The sequence below is a fragment of the Humulus lupulus genome, chromosome 3 (genome assembly GCF_963169125.1).
Source record: "Humulus lupulus chromosome 3, drHumLupu1.1, whole genome shotgun sequence".
In the NCBI taxonomy this organism is placed as follows: Eukaryota; Viridiplantae; Streptophyta; class Magnoliopsida; order Rosales; family Cannabaceae; genus Humulus; species Humulus lupulus.
In genome coordinates, this window is record NC_084795.1 from 42,185,434 (window position 1) to 42,192,198 (window position 6,765).

The following is a 6,765-nucleotide window of genomic DNA, read 5'->3' on the forward strand; positions in this document are numbered from 1 at the left end:
CTTCTTGTACAGATCCGATAATAGGAAAAGGCTGAGAGGTTTTTGGTATTGTAGCAAACTACCAAGGGACTGGCGTCGTAGCTATCCCGAACGGAGACGAAGTTCCCAAGTAGCTGGTTGAAGGTGCCGTTGTCGGTTCTTGTTGGCAGAACCGGTTCTTGAGGGATTCATATTGGGTTTTGAGGCTCTTCATCTCAGCTTCTTTTGCTAGAAATACTGGCATCGGAACTGAGTTTGCTTTGATGATAGCTAGAAGCTCTTCATGAGTCTATTGGATCTTTGCAGTGAGTTTTTCAATGACAGTATTCTGGGATTGTCTTACTGCCGTCTCTATTCTGGTATTTTGTAACTCAACTTGTTTCAAGACCTTGTTTTGGGCAATCATGTTTTCTGATTGCCAATTGAGAACTTCTTCGGCCGGAGATATATTTTTGAGAGTCCCGTCTGCATTTCTGGTTGTAGAGTTTTGAACTTTTGGTTGGTGAGAGACTGTTTCTTGGTCATCTTGCTTGTCAAATTTCTTAAGTGGAGGAAAATCTGACTCATAATCAGCAGTAGTCATCATACATGCTTGTGGGATTTGTTGGAACTGATTTTGAGCAGGAAAAGCTTCGCCATGATGTTGCATCCATTTTGCCGCCTTTTTGTAGCATGGCAAAATGTTCTGTTGGGGAGCCGAAAGTGGAGGCTCTTGAGAACCCGTGGGAGGAAGCTCAATGTCCCATCCAGTTGGTTCTGGAGGAGAGTCAGGTAAGCCTTTGGGAGTAGAATATTTGACTATATAGTCAAACTTTCCAGAGGGTTGGCCTAACAATCCTATTTCTTTTTCTCCTTGATTTAGCCGCTGCTTAAGTCGTTTTCCCGAGCTCGGACGTTGCTTTGGCTTTGGGAGGTCTTCTTCTGATCTTAGGTAACTTTTACAGTCGCACACATCTCAATACTTATGTCCATCGGAAGATTCAAAAGCATAAATAGGACTGCCTTGAGAATCGAAAGACTGGATTTCCACATCAGCCAGTGTGACAGATGTCATCATATACTGGGTGGTAAAGCAACTGGGAGCCTTGGTTTGAGTTCTGTCAAAGATTATTTCGACAGAGCTATCTTCTCGTTTATGATAAGATGGTTCAGTAAGAGTCTGGACAACTTTTGAGGTTGATGGAGCATCTCATAATTTGTTATCCATGAACTAGGCAAAATCTTCATAAGATCATCTGTAGAGATTTGCCTTGGAATATGAGTGCATGTTGGAACTTGGGTAGAGTCCACTGTGACCAGGAATGCCTCGTCAGCTGTTGGCAAGGAAAGATCCAGAGCGTGTTCTTGGAGTTTGTATGCCATCTGGTAGTGAAGGGTAGCTCCAATGGAGGTGAGATCTTGGTCAATGATAGAGTACTATGTTGGGGCCACTTTATGAAAAAAAAGGGCGGTAATAATTACACCATCCTGCTACTTAGCATTTTTTTTCATTTGTGAGACCGTGAGACTCAATTCCTTTCCTTCAATTCCTTCTCCTTTTTCCTCATCATTCTCTCTCCTCTCTCTTGGATCTCTTTCTCCCACCAGACCTCTCTTCTTCACGCTTCTTTAATAGAATTAGAATCCTGAGCCTTTTTTTTTCTTCTCAATTCAATATTTCCCTTTTCAAAACACCTTCTTTCTCATTTCATTCCCTTTTTTCTTTTTTTCATTAAAGAAATGAAAGGAAAGGAGCTCATTTTGAAAGAGATACCGCTTTCTTCGTCCGAGCTTGAAGACCTATTCGACTCTGTCTCTAGGGTTTCTTCATTTCTGGTTTAGTTATAGGTACATCTTCTTCTTCTTAGGTTGCCTGAGATTCTCATGTTTCAAAAATGGAGTGTTCGATTATCGGATCCAAAATAAGAATCCAAATGTCTCCAGGATCTGTATGTTTCCCCCTTTCTTTTTTCCTAGCAGTACAATTTGGAACTCATTTATTTGCTGTCATGGTTTTCTATCATATTTTAAGTTGTTAAGAAACTGAACTGAGTACTTATTAAGCTAAATTTTGTCAGTTTACAGCATTGTGAATATCTTGGTTTTTTTTTTTGTATACCTACAGTGTGTGAACATGCTTATTCTTTGGCTCAAAATCTAGATCCTGACAGTGAAGGGAGAGGAGTTCTACAATTTAAAACTGGATTGATGTCTGTCATTAAGGTGTGTGCTTAGTTTGAAATGGATAAACTTCACTTCCAGATTTTTAGTCTGTTTGTTTTGCATTCTATGCACTTCGACAATAATATTATATTTGCCATATATTTACTTTTTATTGTTTCCAAAATTTTAGCAAAAACTTGCAAAAAAGGAGGGAGGAGTTATAGATAGAAGCCAAGACATTGCTCTTTTGCAAGATTTCTACAAACTCTATCGAGAGCAGAATGACGTGGAAATGTTACGAGAAGAAGAGTTGAATTTAAGGGAGACTGGGGCTTTCAGTGGAGACTTGGGCGAGTAAGTATTTCACCCATTTGAACTCAAATAGATGGCACTTTTATTTATTTGCTTTTGTTCTGTTTATGCTAATACTGTAGTTTTATTTTCTAATCTACGTATAAGGAGAAAAACATAATTATGTGAATGTAACTTTAAATTTTCTCCTTTTGTTTATTTTTGTCCCTTGGTTTATTATTAATTTGAAACCTTCCTTTAACTATTAGGAAAAGTTTGATTTGTATATTTCTCTGTTTTTTTGGCCAGCCCTTTATCTTTGGTGTTAAAGGTATTTTCTCAGTTTTTCTTTCATGGCCATCATATTGATCTATTTATTGATTACTTTTTCCAGGTTGGAGAGAAAGACAGTTAAGAGGAAAAGAGTTTTTGCTACTTTAAAAGTTATAGGCATAGTCCTTCAGCAGTTGACTAAGGAAATTCCTGATGAGGTTGGTTGTATGACTTTGTCAACAGTCATAATGATTTACTATCACTATATTTGAACATCCAAAATCCTTTGAAGCATTTATGTTGAGCTCCTAAAAAAAAATTCATGTGAAGAATTAGTGACTAAATATATGGAAAAAAAATGCATGATATGTATCTACAAAGGAGGGATATGTTTTTGATTGGGCTTCTTCATTGAAAGTTGAAACTAACATAAATGGGACACAATCTATTTAATCTTACATCTCTCAATTGGTTTGTTTTATGCAGCTGAGACGTGCGATGGAAACTGATGCAGCTATGACGGACGACTTAATTGCTTATAATATTATTCCGCTTTATGCTCCTAGCCCAACAAATCGTATTGGGTTTTTCCCCGACGTAATTAGTTTAACAGTTTATGTTTCAAGTCCAAAATTTTGTTGGTTGTACCACCTTTTGGAATAAAAAATTTATGAATAGAACAAGAAATTTATGAACATGTTCAAGCAGCAATCTCAGTGTTAAAGTATAGGGGACTGCCAAAATTGCCCGAGGATTTTCCCATCCCTGCTACAAGAAAAGCTGATGTTCTTGATTTTCTGCACTACATTTTTGGATTTCAGGTTTGCTCATCTAGATCAAGTGGTATATTGGATTTGGATTTAGTGTATTTTCTTTTATTTGTGCTATAAGTTGCATGTGGTTGCTATGAGTTTCAGGCAGGTAATTCAGACACTGTTATATTTTTTCCTCTGAAAAATTTATTGTTTAGTTGTTCTTACTTTATTTATATGGCGAGGAAATGTTTGAATCCTTCTATATGTTTTTCACATTGATGAACATTGATATATGCAATCATACACATTCTGATATATATGCTTAAACATTCTGATTGTGTTATTTTTCTTCATAAGAACCTCATCATTTGTTAAAAATATTGTACTTTAGGGGAAATGAGTTGATTCTTATTTCTTTTTTGAAACAAAAATTGCTTGTATTAATATGATCAATGAATGAAAGGGGTGTGGAATAGTCCATCATTATCACAGAGTTTATTCTTGTTTTGCCTTTGTTTCTTCCAATGATTGTCCAATTTAAGATTCTCATGAAATGAGTAGGTGGGAAAAATTGCTTGGCTTGAAAATTTTGGATTATGGTATTCGTCTTTATATCATAATACAGGACTGAATGTTTTTTTGTTTACAAACTCTAAAATCAAACTCATTATTGTGAGAGACAAATGCTGCTTAATCCAAATGTTTGAAGTTTGTTGTGTCAGAAAGACAATGTTTCTAATCAGCGGGAACACATTGTTCACCTTCTTGCCAATGAGCAATCACAACTTCGTGTTCTTGAAGAAGCTGAACCCGTAAGTTTAATCTCTTTAATGTTCATTAATGTTTGATATATTTTGCTATGCAAGTATGTCCTTGTATTGTCTTTAGATTGCCATTAATCATTATGTGGTGTACCTAAATATTTTATACTAAATTGTCTTATTCTGAAATTCTGAAGTGAGATTTGTGAAATATATTTGAGATTATGTTGATTTGGTTTCACAACTAGCTATGTAGAGTTTTTCTTTTTCTTTTAAAGATGTTGCTTAGTTTATTATTTGCATAAACTTGTGAGGATGAGTTCTATGTAGAGGTAGAATTACGTATTATATGGAAATTTTATGTAATGTTCATGTAATTTGTTGGTAATAGTGTAAATTATTAAACAGTTGACATAAGGTAGAGTAGATTATATATATATATATATATTTAAAGTGACTGGTTATTATCGTTGAGGTTGATTCTTAAATTTTCTCTTATAAGGGATATATGGTGTTCTAAAGTGTTTCATAATGTAGGATGAGTGGTTTACCCAAGAGGGGTAGCTCAAATAGTCAAGCATATGGTTTGCTTTTACAAAGTCTGAGGTTGATCTCTCTAGGTACCTACTTATTATACATTCCTAGTTTGTATTTTGTAGGCTCCAAATATTGTAGAGTTAGGCGGAGATCCTAGTTAAGAAATAATAATAATAATGTAGGAAGAGGGGCTATTAATTTAGTGCACCCTTAAAGAACATAGTGTAATCAAGTTGTGGTATATCTAATAGGGTGCTTAAATTTTGACCCAGCCTGAAGAATCTGTCCAATTCAAGCAAAAAAATGTACTAAATAACAGGGCCGAAGAGCTGTGCCGCCTTTTAAGCCTAGAAACCCAAAGCCTGGCTTGGTAACGAGCCCTGAGTTTTAGCAACCTGTTGGGCCGAACCAACGCATGAGAATTATTTATTTTATAAGGTTTTTACAATGTATAAATAAAATTCTAGCCTTTATAATGTTAGAAGAGGTATATTCAATGGAGTATATCAAAAACATTTATGTGATAGTTTTTTTTATTAATTGAATATGTTTGGATATTAATTTCATTGATTCCCTTAATCATGATTGAGCTCTGAAATTCATTATATGTTTTTATACCAATATGTTTCTTGATTTTGCTTCAGGAATTGGATGAAGCTGCAGTGCAAAATGTATTCCTGAAGTCCCTTGATAATTATATAAAGTGGTGCAACTACTTGTGCATTCAGCCTGTTTGGAACAAGTATGCGTCTCAATTTTTTTTCTATATTATTCATATGATGCTACTCAACTTTATGTTATATGTTTATTTGGATTAAGGTGATTGACACTTGTAAAATATTTGGATGGCATTCAGTTATGAAGTTATTGTCAAGGAAAAGAAAATACTATTTGTTTCCTTGTACTTTCTGATATGGGGTGAAGCAGCCAATGTCATATTCATTCCAGAATGCTTGTGCTACATATTTCATCATGTAAGTCAACCCTCAAGCGGTGTATGCAATTTCTTAGGAATAGTGAATTTAACTTTTTTTCTTCTATAGTGGAATGCATTATTTGATTCTATGTACTCTTTCTCCTTGTTCTCTCTAATTGAAGTTGGCTGAGTTTTTTCTTGGTTGTACACAAATTGAAGAAGATATGTGGTATTGATTCTGATATTTATACACATTTTAATATGGTGGTTGGTTTCTCTGGATTCAGCTCTTCTAATCATTTGGTAAAAATCATTCAAATTTGTTTTTGATTCCTATAAAAAGAAGTAATGGGAGATCCTTATTTTTTTTTACCAATGAAGCCTAGAGAAAAGTTAAATATTTAATTTTTCCCTACAAAGAAACCATATCATACTCTGTTCCTTAAAAAATTGATTATTTCTTTTCAACCAAATTGTGGAATATAAAAGTAATATTTACTAGGGGAAAAGAGATCAGAAAACTTGGGTCTTGTTTTGCTTGTGATTGGTGGAATACGAGGTTAATATTTGGTGGGACTCAAATTATGGTGGTGTCTTGATAATGTTTTTGGCTTTAAGTGTTGAAATGAAATGGAATAGATTTTTTTATAAAAGAAATGGAAATTCTTATCTTTAACCAGAAGGGTTAATTTTGAAAAAGTTTTTAGGGCTGGTATAATAATCAACATTCTACTGGCGTTCGAAATTCCCATACCTACATCTAGAATTACAGTTACCATAGAATTTCCATCCATACCAAATCATTTGAATAAACCAAACCATCTTTGTTATGTCACATGCCTATAATATGAGGCATGTGGCTATGTTTCTTAAATACCAAAATGTTATTGAGATAATGATCTCATAGCTTGAACTATTATGTACTACATAATGATCTAAACTATAAGTTATTAAGACATGTCTTTGTTTCTGCATTTTTTTTGTTGTTTGTAACAATGTCCCAATTAAAGATATACATTCATGCATAAACTATGGTTTCTATATTTGAATTACTTTTAATTTCTTATATTGAAAAATGATTGCAGATTGAATCAAAAGATTGTGCTGAGTA

The 6,765-nt window shown here is 34.2% G+C and overlaps 1 long non-coding RNA gene across 1 annotated transcript; it reads left to right on the plus strand.

The window, feature by feature from the left end:
* Positions 1-3,295: 3,295 nt before the first annotated feature.
* On the plus strand, positions 3,296-5,474 carry LOC133821084 (uncharacterized). Its single transcript, XR_009887303.1, has 3 exons — positions 3,296-3,506; positions 4,163-4,252; positions 5,383-5,474. It is a non-coding gene; the product is annotated as an uncharacterized LOC133821084 (long non-coding RNA).
* The last annotated feature ends 1,291 nt before the right edge of the window (positions 5,475-6,765 follow it).